The sequence below is a fragment of the Meles meles genome, chromosome 16 (assembly GCF_922984935.1).
Source record: "Meles meles chromosome 16, mMelMel3.1 paternal haplotype, whole genome shotgun sequence".
Classification (NCBI taxonomy): Eukaryota; Metazoa; Chordata; class Mammalia; order Carnivora; family Mustelidae; genus Meles; species Meles meles.
The window spans coordinates 3085043-3100993 of NC_060081.1; positions in this window are offsets into that span (position 1 = coordinate 3085043).

Genomic DNA, 15951 nt, shown 5'->3' on the forward strand with positions numbered 1-15951 from the left:
TAGAAGTCCTAGCCTCAGCAATCAGACAACAAAAAGAAATTAAAGGCATCCAAATTGGTAAAGAAGAAGTCAAACTATCACTCTTCGCACATGATATGATACTATATGTGGAAAACCCAAAAGACTCCACTCCAAAACTGCTAGAACTTGTACAGGAATTCAGTAAAGTGTCAGGATATAAAATCAATGCACAGAAATCAGTTGCATTTCTGTACACCAACAACAAGACTGAAGAAAGAGAAATAAAGGAGTCAATCCCATTCACAATTGTACCCAAAACTATAAGATACCTAGGAATAAACCTAACCAAAGAGACTAAGAATCTATACACAGAAAATTATAAAGTACTCATGAAAGAAATTGAGGAAGACACAAAAAAATGGAAAAATGTTCCATGCTCCTGGATTGGAAGAATAAATATTGTGAAAATGTCCATGCTACCTAAAGCAATCTACACATTTAATGCAATCCCTATCAAAATACCATCCATTTTTTTCAATGGAATGGAACAAATAATCCTAAAATTTATATGGAACCAGAAAAGACCTCGAATAGCCAAAGGAATATTGAAAAAGAAAGGCAAAGTTGGTGGCATCACAATTCTGGACTTCAAGCTCTATTACAAAGCTGTCATCATCAAGACAGCATGGTACTGGCACAAAAACAGACACATAGATCAGTGGAACAGAATAGAGAGCCCAGAAATAGACCCTCAACTCTATGGTCAACTAATCTTCGACAAAGCAGGAAAGAATGTCCAATGAAAAAAAGACAGCCTCTTCGATAAATGGTGCTCTGAAAATTGGACGGCCACATGCAGAAAAATGAAATTGGACCACTTCCTTATACCACACACGAAAATAGACTCCAAATGGATGAAGGACCTCAATGTGAGAAAGGAATCCATCAAAATCCTTGAGGAGAATGCAGGCAGCAACCTCTTCGACCTCAGCCGCAGCAACATCTTCCTAGGAACAACGGCAAAGGCAAGGGAAGCAAGGGCAAAAATGAACTATTGGGATTTCATCAAGATCAAAAGCTTTTGCACAGCAAAGGAAACAGTTAACAAAACCAAAAGACAACTGACAGAATGGGAGAAGATATTTGCAAACGACATATCAGATAAAGGGCTAGTATCCAAAATCTATAAGAAACTTAGCAAACTCAACACCCAAAGAACAAACAATCCAATCAAGAAATGGGCAGAGGACATGAACAGACATTTCTGCAAAGAAGACATCCAGATGGCCAACAGACACATGAAAAAGTGCTCCACGTCACTCGGCATCAGGGAAATACAAATCAAAACCACAATGAGATATCACCTCACACCAGTCAGAATGGCTAAAATTAACAAGTCAGGAAATGACAGATGCTGGCGAGGATGTGGAGAAAGGGGAACCCTCCTCCACTGTTGGTGGGAATGCAAGCTGGTCCAACCACTCTGGAAAACAGCATGGAGGTTCCTCAAAATGTTGAAAATAGAACTACCCTATGACCCAGCAATTGCACTACTGGGTATTTACCCTAAAGATACAAACATAGTGATCCGAAGGGGCACGTGTACCCGAATGTTTATAGCAGCAATGTCTACAATAGCCAGACTATGGAAAGAACCTAGATGTCCATCAACAGATGAATGGATAAAGAAGAGGTGGTATATATACACAATGGAATACTATGCAGCCATCAAAAGAAATGAAACCATGCCATTTGCGACGACGTGGATGGAACTAGAGCGTATCATGCTTAGTGAAATAAGTCAATCGGAGAAAGACAACTATCATATGATCTCCCTGATATGAGGACATGGAGAAGCAACATGGGGGGGTAGGGGGATAGGAGAAGAATAAATGAAACAAGATGGGATTGGGAGGGAGACAAACCATAAATGACTCTTAATCTCACAAAACAAACTGGGGGTTGCTGGGGGGAGGTGGGATTGGGAGAGGGGGAGCGGGCTATGGACTTTGGGGAGGGGAGGCGAACCATAAGAGACTATGTACTCTGAAAAACAACCTGAGGGTTTTGAAGGGTCAGGGGTGGGAGGTTGGGGGAACAGGTGGTGGGTAATGGGGAGGGCACGTTTTGCATGGAGCACTGGGTGTTGTGCAAAAAGAATGAATACTGTTACGCTGAAAAAATAAATAAAATGGAAAAAAAAAAGTAACACGATGTCAATAAAAACCTATCTCTCAATAATCAATCTCAGTGTGAATGGCCTAAATTCGCCCATAAAACGACACAGGGATGCAGATTGAATAAAATGACAGGACCCATCCATATGCTGTCTACAAGAGACCTATTTTGAACCTAAGGATACACCCATTCAGAAAGTGAAGGGATGGAGAAGCATCTTTCATGCCAAAGGACCTCAAAAGAAGGTCAGGTTAACAATTCTCATATCAGATAAATTAGATTTTAAACTAAAGACACTAAACTAAAGACACTAAACTAAAGACTAAAGTCACAAATACAGAAGGACACTACATCATTCTTTTTTTTAAAGATTTTATTTTATTTATTTGACAGTGAGAGAGAGAGAGATCATAAGTAGGCAGAGAGGCAGGCAGAGAGAGAGAGGAGGAAGCAGGCTCCCTGCGGAGCAGAGAGCCTGACGTGGGGCTCGATCCCAGGACCCTGAGATCATGACCTGAGCCGAAGGCAGCAGCTTAATCCACTGAGCCACCCAGGCGCCCCGACACTACATCATTCTTAAAGGGACTATCCACCAAGATGATCTAACAATTGTAAATATCTATGATCCCAATATGGGAGCAGCCAATTACATAAGCAAACTATTAATCAAGATAAAGAGTCATATTGATATGAATACATTAATAGTAGGAGATCTTAACATGCCTCTCTCAGTATTAGGCAGATCAACCAAGCAGAAAATCAATAAAGAAACCAGATCATTGAATGACACATTGGACCATATGGATCTCATAGATATATACAGAACATTCCACCCTAAAACAACAGAATACTCATTCTTCTCAAGTGAACATGGAACCTTCTCTAGAATGGACCAATACTGGTCACAAAGCAGGACTCAACCATTACCAAAAGACTGATATTATTCCCTGCGTATTCTCTGATCACTATGTTTTGAAACTGGAGCTCAATCACAAGGAAAATTTGGAAGGAACTCAAACAACTGGAAGCTAAAGACCACCTTTCTTAAGAATGTTTGGATCAACCAGGAAATCAAAGACGAACTTAAACAATTCATGGAAAGCAATGAGAATGAAGACACTTCGGTCCAAAACTTTTGGGATACAGCAAAGGATGTCCTAAGGGGGAAATATATAGCCATCCAAGCCTCCCTCAAAAAAAAAAAAAATTTGAAAAACCCAGAATACACCAGCTGTCTCTACACCTTAAAGAACTGGAGAATCAACAACAAATCAAACTAACTCCACTCATAAGAAGGGAAATAATCAAGATTAGAGCAGAGATCAATGAGGTAGAAACTAGAGATACAGTAGAACATATCAATGAAAGTAGAAGCTGGTTATTAAAAGGAATCAATAAGAATGATAAACCATTGCCACACTAATCCAAAAGAAAAGAGAGAAAGCTCAAATTAATAAAATTATGAATGAAAAGGCAGAGATAACAACTAACACCAAGGAAGTAGAAACAATCATCAGAAGTTATCATCAATAGTTATATGCAAATATGTTAAGCAACCTAGATGAAATGGATGCATTCCTGGAAAACTATAAACTCCCAAATTTGAACCAGGAAGAAATTAACAACCTGAATAGAACTATATCTAGTAAAGAGATTGAGGCAATGATCGAAAACCTCCCTAAAAACAAGATCCCAGGACCTGATGGATTCCGTGGGGAATTCTACCAAACTTTCAAAGAAAAAATTATACCTATCCTCCTGAAGCTGTTTCAAAAAATTGAAGCAGAAGGAAAGCTTCCAGACTCTTTTTATGAAGCCAGCATTACCCTGATCCCCAAACCAGGCAAAGACAGTACCAAAAGGAGAATTTCAGACCAATTTCACTGATGAATATGGACGCTAAGATTCTCAAAAAGATCCTAGTAAACAGGATCCAACAGCACATTATAAAGTTTATCCACGATGACCAGTTGGGATTCATCCCTGGGTTATAAGGTTGGTTCAACATTCGCAAATCAATCAATGTGATAGAACAAATCAATAAGAGAAGAGAGGAGAACCACATGGTCCTCTCAATTGATGCAGAAAAAGCATTTGACAAAATCAAGCATCCGTTCCTGATTAAAAGTCTTCAAAGTATAGGGATAGTGGGAACATTATCATCCTCAATGGGAAAAAGCTCACAGCCTTCCTGTTGGTATCAGGAACACAACAAGGATGCCCGCTCTCAACACTGTTGTTCAACATAGTATTAGAAGTCCTAGCAACAGCAATCAGACAACAAAGAGAAATAAAAGTATCCAAATTGGCAATGAAGAATACAAATTCTCTCTCTTCGCAGATGACATAATTATTTATATGGAATCCCCATAATACTCCACCCCCAAAGTACTAGAACTCATACAGCAATTCAGTACTGTGTCAGGATACAAAGGCAATGTACAGAAACCAGTGGCTTCCTTATACACTAACAATGAAAATATAGAAAGGGAAATTAGAGATCGATTCCATTTGCTATAGCGCCAAGAACCAAAAGATACCTGGGAATAAACCTAATCAGAGAGGTAAAATATCTGTACTTGAGGAAATACAGAATACTCATGAAAGAAATTGAAGAAGACACAGAAAGATGGAAAAGCATTCCATGCTCTAGGATCAGAATTATAAATATTGTTATAATGTCTATACTGCCTAGAGAAATGTATACTTTTAATGCCATTCTGATCAAAATTCCACCGGTATTTTTCAAAGAGCTGGAGCAAATAATCCTAAAATTTTTATGGAATAAGAAGAGACCCGAATTGCTAAAGAAATGTTGAAAAAGAAAAATAAAACTGGTGGCATCATGTTACCTGATTTAAAGCGTTACTACAAAGCTGTGATCACCAAGACAGCATGGTACTGGCATAAAAACAGACACATCGACCAGCGGAACAGAAGAGAGAGCCTAGATATGGATCCTCAACTCTATGGTCAAATAATCTTTGACAAAACCGGACAAAATATACAGTGGAGGGGCGCCTGGGTGGCTCAGTGGTTTAAGCTGCTGCCTTCAGCTCAGGTCATGATCTCGGAGTCCTGGGATCGAGTCCCACATCGGGCTCTCTGCTCAGCAGGGAGCCTGCTTCCCTCTCACTCTCTCTGTCTGCCTCTCTGCCTACTTATGATCTCTCTCTGTCAAATAAATAAATAAAATCTTAAAAAAATATATACAGTGGAAGAAAGACAGTCTCTTCAATAAATGGCGCTGGGAAAATTGGACAGCTATACGTAGAGAATGATATTTGACCATTCTCTTACACCATACACAAAGATAAACTCGAAATGGATAAAAGACGTTAACGTGAGTCAGCAATCCATCAGAATCCTACAGGAGAACATAGGCAGTAACCACATTGATATCAGCCACAGAGACTTCTGTCAGGATACGTCTCCTAAGGCAAAGTAAACAAAAGCGAAAATGAATTTTGGGGACTTCATCAAGATCAAAAGCTTCTGCACAGCAAAGGAAACAGTCAATGAAACAACGAGGCAGCCCATGGAATGGGAGAAGATATTTGCAAATGACAGTACAGACAAAAGGTTGATATACAGGATCTATAAAGAACTCCTCAAACTCAACACACACAAAACAGATAATCATATCAACACATGGGCAGAAGACATGAAAAGACACTTCTCTAATGAAGACATACAAATGGCTATCAGACACATGAAAAATGTTCATCATCACAAGCCATCAGGGAGATTCAAATTAAAACCACATTGAGATATCACCTTACACCATTTCGAATGGCCAAAATTAGCAAGAGTGGCAACAATATGTGTTGGAGAGGATGTGGAGTAAGGGGAACCCTCTTACCCTGTTGGTGGGAATGAAAGTTGGTGCAGCCACTTTGGAGAACAGTGTGGAGATTCCTCAAGACATTAAAAACAGAGCTTCCATATGACCCTGCAATTGCACTGCTGGGTATTTACCCCAAAGATACAGATGTAGTAAAAAGAAGGGCCATCTGTACCCCAATGTTTACAGCAGCAATGGCCATGGTCACTAAACTGTGGAAAGAACCAAGATGCCCTTCAACGGATGAATGGATAAGGAAGATGTGGTCCATATACACTATGGAGCATTACGCCTTGATCAGAAAGGATGAATACCCAACTTTTGTAGTACCATGGACGGTACTGGAAGAGATCATGCTGAGTGAAATAAGTCAAGCAGAGAGAGGCAAGAATCATTGTTTCACTTATTTGTGGAGCATAACAAATAACATGGAGGACATAAGGAGATGGAGAGGAGAAGGGAGTGAGGGAAATTTGAAGGGGAGGTGAACCATGAGAGAGTATGGACTCTGTAAAACAACCGTAGGGTTTTGAAGGGTTGGGGAGTGTTAGGTTGTGCAAGCCAGATGGTTGGTATTAAGGAGGACACGTATTGCATGGAGAACTGGGTGTGGTGCAAAAACAATGAATACTGTCACCCTGAAAAGAAATTAAAAAAAAAAGATTGATGTAGTGTCATTTTTTATTTTTTTCTATTTATTTATTTTATCAACATATAATGCATTTTTATCCCCAGGGGTACAGGTCTGAAAATCGCTGGTTTACACACTTCACAGCAGTCACCCTAGCACACACCCTCCCCAATGTCCATAACCTCATCCCCTTCTCCCAACTCCCCTCCCTCAGCAACCCTCAGTTTGTTTTGTGAAATTAAGAGTCACTTATGGTTTGTCTCCTTCCCAATCTCATCTTGTTTCATTTATTCTTCTCATACCCCCCTAACAACCTATGTTGCATCTCCACGTATTCAAATCAGGAAGATCATATGATAGTTGTCTATCTCTGATTGACTTATTTCACTAAGCATGATAACCTCTAGTTCCATCCATGTCGTCCCAAATGGGAAGTTTTCATTTCCTTTGATGGCTGCATAGTATTCCGTTGTGTATATATACCACATCTTCTTTATCCATTCATCTGTTGATGGACATCTAGGTTCTTTCCATAGTTTGGCTATTGTAGACATTGCTGCTCTAAACATTTGGGTGCACGTGCCCCTTTGGATCACTGTTTGTATCTTTAGGGTAAATACCCAGTAGTGCAATTGCTGGGTCATAGGGTAGTTCTATTTTCAACATTTTGAGGAACCTCTATGCTATTTTCCAGAGTGGTTGCACAAGCTTGCATTCCCACCAACAGTGGAGGAGGGTTCCCCTTTCTCCGCATCCTCTCCAGCATGTGTCCTTTCCTGTCTTGTTAATTTTAGCCATTCTGACTGGTGTGAAGTGATATCTCATTGTGGTTTTGATTTGTATTTCCCTGATGCCGAGTGATGTGGAGCACTTTTTCATGTGTCTGTTGGCCATCTGGATGTCTTCTTTGCAGAAATGTCTGTTCATGTCCTCTGCCCATTTCTTGATTGGATTGTTTGTTCTTTGGGTGTTGAGTTTGCTAAGTTCTTTATAGATTTTGGACACTAGCCCTTTATCTGATATGTTGTTTGCCAATATCTTCTCCCATTCTGTCAGTTGTCTTTTGGTTTTGTTAACTGTTTCCTTTGCTGTGCAAAGGCTTTTGATCTTGATGAAATCCCAATAGTTCATATTTGCCCTTGCTTCGCTTGCATTTAGCGATGTTCCTAAGAAGACATTGTTGCGACTGAGGTTAGTTGTGTTCTCTCCTTTTCATTCATGATTTTATTTATTTGGGTCCTTTCTATTTTCTTTTTGATAAGTCTGGCCAGGAGGTTTATCAATCTTATTAATTCTTTCATAGAACCAGCTCCTAGTTTCGTGGATTTGTTCTATTGTTGTTTTATTTTTTGTTTGTTTGTTTGTTTTTTGTTTTGTTTTGTTTTGTTTTTGTGGTTTCTATTTCATTGATTTCTGCTCTGATCTTTATGATTTCTCTTCTCCTTCTGGGTTTAGGGTTTCGTTCTTCTTCTTTCTCCAGCTCCTTTGGGTGTAGGGTTAGGTTGTGTATTTGAGACCTTTCTTGTTTCTTGAGAAAGGCTTGTACCGCTATATAATTTCCTCTCAGGTCTGCCTTTACTGTGTCCCATGGATTTTGAACTGTTTTTTCTTTTTTATTTTCATTTGTTTCCGAGAATTTTTTCAATTCCTCTTTAATTTCCTGGTTGACCCACTAATTCTTAGGAGGATGCCGTTTAGTGTCCATGTATTTGGGTTCTTTCCAAATTTCCACTTGTGATTGAGTTCTAGGTTTAGAACATTGCGGTCCGAAAATATGCAGGGAATGATCCCAAACTTTTGATACCAGTAGAGACCTGATTTATGACCCAGGGTGTGATCTATTCTGGAGAATGTTCCATGTGCACTAGAGGGGAATGTGTATTCTGTTGCTTTGGGATGAAATGTTCTGAATATATCTTCGATGTCCATATTGTCCAGTGTGTCATTTAAGGCCTTTATTTCCTTGTTGATCTTTTGTTTGGATGATCTGTCCAGTTCAGTGGGGGTAGTGTTAAAGTCCCCTACCATTATTGTATTATTGTTGATGTGTTTCTTTGATTTTATTATCAAATGGTTTATATAGTTGGCTGCTCCCATGTTAGGGGCATAGATATTTAAAATTGTTAGATCTTCTTCTTGGACAGACACTTTCAGTAGGATATTGTGTCCTTCCTCATCTCTTATTATAGTCTTTGGCCTAAAATCTAATTGATCTGATACAAGGATTGCCACCCCATGTTTCTTCTGATGTCCATTAGCATGGTAAATTATTTTCCACTCCCTCACTTTAAATCGGGAGGTGTCTTCGGGTCTAAAATGAGTTTCTTGTAGGCTACATATTGATGGGTTTTGTTTTTTTTTATCCATTCTAATACCCTGTGTCTTTTGATTGGGGCATTTAGCCCATTAACATTCAGGATAACTATTAAGAGATAAGAGAATCTGTGCCATCCTATTACCTGTAAGGTGACTGTTAACTGTATATTCTCTCTGTTCCTTTCTGATCTACTACTTTTAGGCTCTCTTTTTGCTTAGAGATTTTTGCTTAGAGATCACTATTTCTTGTAGAGCTGGTTTGGCGTTTACAATTTTTTTTTCAGTTTTTGTTTGTCCTGGAAGCTTTTTATCTCTCCTTCTATTTTCTTTATATATATTTTAAAGATTTTGATTTATTTATTTGACAGAGAGAGATCACAAGTAGGCAGAGAGAGAGAGGAAGGAAGCAGGCTCCCTGCTGAGCAGAGAGCCCAACATGGTGCTCGATCCCAGGACCCTGGGATCATGACCTGAGCCTAAGGCAGAGGCTTTAACCCACTGAGCCACCCAGGTGCCCCTCTCCTTTATTTTCAATTATATCCTAGCTGGATATAGTATTCTTGGCTGCATGTTTTTCTCGTTTAGTGCTCTGAATATATCATGCCAGTTCTTTCTGCCTGCCCCGTCTCTGTGGATAAATCCGCTGCCAATCTAATATTTTTACCATTATATGTTAAAGACTTCTTTTCCCAGGCTGATTTCAGGATTTTCTCTTTGTCACTAAGACTTGTAAATTTTACTCTTAGGTGATGGGGTGTGGACCTATTCTTGTTGATTTTGAAGGGGGTTCTCTGCACCTCCTGGATTTTGATGTTTGTTCCCTTTGCCATATTAGGGAAATTCTCTCCAATATACCTACTGCTCCCCTCTCTCTTTCTTCTTCTTCTGGAATTCCAATTATTCTAATGTTGTTTCATGTTATGGTGTCACTTATTGCTCGAATTCTCCCCTTGTGGTCCAGTACCTGTCTGTCCCTCTTTCACTCAGCTTCTTTATTCTCTGTCATTTGGTCTTCTATATCACTAATTCTTTCTTCTGCTTCTTTTATTCTAGCAGTAAGAGCCTCCATTTTTTTTCTTTTCCCTTTTTATTTATTTTTTTTTCAGCGTAACAGTATTCATTCTTTTTGCACAACACCCAGTGCTCCATGCAAAACGTGCCCTCCCCATCACCCACCACCTGTTCCCCCAACCTCCCACCCCTGACCCTTCAAAACCCTCAGGTTGTTTTTCAGAGTCCATAGTCTCTTATGGTTCGCCTCCCCTCCCCAATGTCCATAGCCCGCTCCCCCTCTCCCAATCCCACCTCCCCCCAGCAACCCCCAGTTTGTTTTGTGAGATTAAGAGTCAGTTATGGTTTGTCTCCCTCCCAATCCCATCTTGTTTCATTTATTCTTCTCCTATCCCCCTACCCCCCCATGTTGCTTCTCCATGTCCTCATATCAGGGAGATCATATGATAGTTGTCTTTCTCCGATTGACTTATTTCACTAAGCATGATACGCTCTAGTTCCATCCACGTCGTCGCAAATGGCAAGATTTCATTTCTTTTGATGGCTGCATAGTATTCCATTGTGTATATATACCACATCTTCTTGATCCATTCATCTGTTGATGGACATCTAGGTTCTTTCCATAGTCTGGCTATTGTAGACATTGCTGCTATAAACATTCGGGTACACGTGTCCCTTCGGATCACTATGTTTGTATCTTTAGGGTAAATACCCAGTAGTGCAATTGCTGGGTCATAGGGTAGTTCTATTTTCAACATTTTGAGGAACCTCCATGCTGTTTTCCAGAGTGGTTGCACCAGCTTGCATTCCCACCAACAGTGGAGGAGGGTTCCCCTTTCTCCGCATCCTCGCCAGCATCTGTCATTTCCTGACTTGTTAATTTTAGCCATTCTGACTGGTGTGAGGTGATATCTCATTGTGGTTTTGATTTGTATTTCCCTGATGCCGAGTGACGTGGAGCACTTTTTCATGTGTCTGTTGGCCATCTGGATGTCTTCTTTGCAGAAATGTCTGTTCATGTCCTCTGCCCATTTCTTGATTGGATTGTTTGTTCTTTGGGTGTTGAGTTTGCTAAGTTCCTTATAGATTTTGGATACTAGCCCTTTATCTGATATGTCGTTTGCAAATATCTTCTCCCATTCTGTCAGTTGTCTTTTGGTTTTGTTAACTGTTTCCTTTGCTGTGCAAAAGCTTTTGATCTTGATGAAATCCCAATAGTTCATTTTTGCCCTTGCTTCCCTTGCTTTTGCCGTTGTTCCTAGGAAGATGTTGCTATGGCTGAGGTCGAAGAGGTTGCTGCCTGCATTCTCCTCAAGGATTTTGATGGATTCCTTTCTCACATTGAGGTCCTTCATCCATTTGGAGTCTACTTTCGTGTGTGGTGTAAGGAAGTGGTCCAATTTCATTTTTCTGCATGTGGCTGTCCAATTTTCCCAGCACCATTTATTAAGAGGCTGTCTTTTTTCCACTGGACATTCTTTCCTGCTTTGTCGAAGATTAGTTGACCATAGAGTTGAGGGTCGATTTCTGGGCTCTCTATTCTGTTCCACTGATCTATGTGTCTGTTTTTGTGCCAGTACCATGCTGTCTTGATGATGACAGCTTTGTAATAGAGCTTGAAGTCCGGAATGCTGATGCCACCAACTTTGGCTTTGTTCTTCAATATTCCTTTGGCTATTCGAGGTCTTTTCTGGTTCCATATAAATTTGAGGATTATTTGTTCCATTTCTTTGAAAAAAATGGATGGTATTTTGATAGGGATTGCATTAAATGTGTAGATTGCTTTAGGTAGCATAGACATTTTCACAATATTTATTCTTCCAATCCAGGAGCATGGAACATTTTTCCATTTTTTTGTGTCTTCCTCAATTTCTTTCATGAGTACTTTATAATTTTCTGTGTATAGATTCTTAGTCTCTTTGGTTAGGTTTATTCCTAGGTATCTTATAGTTTTGGGTACAATTGTGAATGGGATTGACTCCTTAATTTCTCTTTCTTCAGTCTTGTTTTTGGTGTACAGAAATGCAACTGATTTCTGTGCATTGATTTTATATCCTGACACTTTACTGAATTCCTGTACAAGTTCTAGCAGTTTTGGAGTGGAGTCTTTTGGGTTTTCCACATATAGTATCATATCATCTGCGAAGAGTGATAGTTTGACTTCTTCTTTACCAATTTGGATGCCTTTAATTTCTTTTTGTTGTCTGATTGCTGAGGCTAGGACTTCTAGTACTATGTTGAATAGCAGTGGTGATAATGGACATCCCTGCCGTGTTCCTGACCTTAATGGAAAAGCTTTCAGTTTTTCTCCATTGAGAATGATATTTGCGGTGGGTTTTTCATAGATGGCTTTGATAATATTGAGGTATGTGCCCTCTATCCCCACACTTTGAAGAGTTTTGATCAGGAAGGGATGCTGTACTTTGTCAAATGCTTTTTCAGCATCTATGGAGAGTATCATATGGTTCTTGTTCTTTCTTTTATTAATGTGTTCTATCACATTGATTGTTTGCGGATGTTGAACCAACCCTGCAGCCCTGGAATAAATCCCACTTGATCGTGCTGAATAATCCTTTTAATGTACTGTTGAATCCTATTGGCTAGTATTTTGGCGAGAATTTTTGCGTCTGTGTTCATCAAGGATATTGGTCTGTAGTTCTCTTTTTTGGTGGGATCCTTGTCTGGTTTTGGGATCAAGGTGATGCTGGCCTCATAAAATGAGTTTGGAAGTTTTCCTTCCATTTCTATTTTTTGGAACAGTTTCAAGAGAATAGGAATGAGTTCTTCTTGAAATGTTTGGTAGAATTCCCCTGGGAAGCCGTCTGGCCCTGGGCTTTTGTTTGTTTGGAGATTTTTGATGACTGTTTCAATCTCCTTACTGGTTATGGGCCTGTTCAGGTTTTCTATTTCTTCCTGGTTCAGTTGTGGTAGTTTATATGTCTCTAGGAATGCATCCATTTCTTCCAGATTGTCCAATTTGTTGGCGTAGAGTTGCTCATAGTATGTTCTTCTAATTGTCTGTATTTCTTTGGTGTTAGTTGTGATCTCTCCTCTTTCATTCATGATTTTATTGATTTGGGTCCTTTCTCTTTTCTTTTTGATGAGTCTGGCCAGGGGTTTATCAATCTTATTGATTCTTTCAAAGAACCAGCTCCTAGTTTCATTGATTTTTTCTATTGTTTTTTTTGGTTTCTATTTCATTGATTTCTGCTCTGATCTTTATGATTTCTCTTCTCCTGCTGGGTTTAGGGTTTCTTTCTTGTTCTTTCTCCAGCTCCTTTACGTGTAGGGTTAGGTTGTGTACTTGAGACCTTTCTTGTTTCTTGAGAAAGGCTTGTACCGCTATATATTTTCCTCTCAGGACTGCCTTTGCTGTGTCCCACAGATTTTGAACTGTTGTGTTTTCATTATCATTTGTTTCCATGAATTTTTTCAATTCTTCTTTAATTTCCTGGTTAGCCCATTCATTCTTTAGAAGGATGCTGTTTAGTCTCCATGTATTTGGGTTCTTTCCAGCTTTCGTCTTGTGATTGAGTTCTAGCATCAGAGCATTGTGGTCTGAAAATATGCAGGGAATAATCCTAATCTTTTGATACTGGTTGAGACCTGATTTGTGACCCAGGATGTGATCTATTCTGGAGAATGTTCCATGTGCACTAGAGAAGAATGTGTATTCTGTTGCTTTGGGATGAAATGTTCTGAATATATCTGTGATGTCCATCTGGTCCAGTGTGTCATTTAAGGCCTTTATTTCCTTGTTGATCTTTTGCTTGGATGATCTGTCCATTTCAGTGAGGGGAGTGTTAAAGTCCCCTACTATTATTGTATTATTATTGATGTGTTTCTTTGATTTTGTTATTAATTGGTTGATATAGTTGGCTGCTCCCACGTTAGGGGCATAGATATTTAAAATTGTTAGATCTTCTTGTTGGACAGACCCTTTGAGTAGGATATAGTGTCCTTCCTCATCTCTTATTATAGTCTTTGGCTTAAAATCTAATTGATCTGATATAAGGATTGCCACCCCAGCTTTCTTCTGATGCCCATTAGCATGGTAAATTGTTTTCCACCCCCTCACTTTAAATCTGGAGGTGTCTTCGCGTCTAAAATGAGTTTCTTGTAGGCAACATACTGATGGGTTTTGTTTTTTTATCCATTCTGATACCCTGTGTCTTTTGATTGGGGCATTTAGCCCATTAACATTCAGGGTAACTATTGAGAGATATGAATTTAGTGCCATTAGTAGCCTGTAAGGTGACTGTTACTGTATATTGTCTCTGTACCTTTCTGATCTACTACTTTTAGGCTCTCTCTTTGCTTAGAGGACCCCTTTCAATATTTCCTGGAGAGCTGGTTTGGTGTTTGCAAATTCTTTCAGTTTTTGTTTGTCCTGGAAGCTTTTTATCTCTCCTTCTATTTTCAATGATAGCCTAGCTGGATAGAGTATTCTTGGCTGCATGTTTTTCTCGTTGAGTGCTCTGAATATATCATGCCAGCTCTTTCTGGCCTGCCAGGTCTCTGTGGATAAGTCTGCCGCCAATCTAATATTTTTACCATTGTATGTTACTGATTTCTTTTCTCGGGCTGCTTTCAGGATTTTCTCTTTGTCACTAAGACTTGTAAATTTTACTATTAGGTGACGGGGTGTGGCCCTATTCTTGTTGACTTTGAGGGGGGTTCTCTGCATCTCCTGGATTTTAATGCTTGTTCCCTTTGCCATATTAGGGAAATTCTCTCCAATGATTCTCTCCAATAGACCCTCTGCTCCCCTCTCTGTTTCTTCTTCTTCTGGAATCCCAATTATTCTAATGTTGTTTCGTCTTATGGTGTCACTTATCTCTCGAATTCTCCCCTCATGTTCCAGTAGCTGTTTGTCCCTCTTTTGCTCGGCTTCCTTATTCTCTGTCATTTGGTCTTCTATATCACTAATTCTTTCTTCTGCCTCATTGATCCTAGCAGTGAGAGCCTCCATTTTTGATTGCACCTCATTAATAGCTTTTTTTATTTCAACTTGGTTAGACTTTAGTTCTTTAATTTCTCCAGAAAGGGCTTTAATATCTCCAGAGAGGGTTTCTCTAATATCTTCCATGCCTTTTTCGAGCCCGGCTAGAATGTTCAGAATCGTCATTCTGAACTCTTGATCTGACATAGTACCAATGTCTGTTGATTAGGTCCCTAGCCTTCGGTACTGTCTCTTGTTCTTTTGTTTGTGGTGATTTTTTCCGCCTTGTCATTTTGTCCAGATAAGAGGATATGAAGGAGCAAATAAACTACTAATAGGGTGGCAAAGATCCCGGAAAAATGCGCTGTAACCAAATCAGAAGAGACCCCAAATTGTGGGGGGGTGGAGGGGATAAAAAACAGGTTCTGGAAAAAAAAAAAGAAAAAAATTTAAAAAATAAAACAAATAAAAAAATATAAAAAAGAAAGAAAAAATATATATATTTAGATGAACTAGTCAAAAAACGTTAAAAAAGAAAAGGGTAAAAGTTTTTAAAAAATTTAGCAGAAGAAGAAAAAAGAAAAAAGAAAAAAAATTGAAAAAAGAAAAAAAAATAAAAAATTGAAAAAAGAAAAAAAAATTGAAGTAGCCGCAAGACTAAAGAATCATGGGGAGAAAGCCATGAGTTCCGTGCTTTGCTTTCTCCTCCTCTGGAATTGCTCTGCTGTCTTAGGAATTGAATCTGCTTTCTCCTTGATAGATGAACTTCGTCCTGGCTGGATATTTTGTTGATCTTCTGGGGGAGGGGCCTGTTTTAGTGACTCTCAAGTGTCTTTGCCCGAGGCGGGATTGCACCGCCCTTACCGGCGGCCGGACTAAGTAATCGGCTCAGGTTCGCTTTTGGGAGCTTCTGTTCCCTGAACGCTTTCTGTAGAGTTCCGGAGGACGGGAATGAAAATGGCGGCCTCCCAGTCTCCGGCCCGGAGGAGCCGAGAGCCCGGGGCCCCTCTCCTCAGTGCGCCCCCAGAGGACAGCACCCAATCACTCCCGTATCCCCAGCCTCTAGCC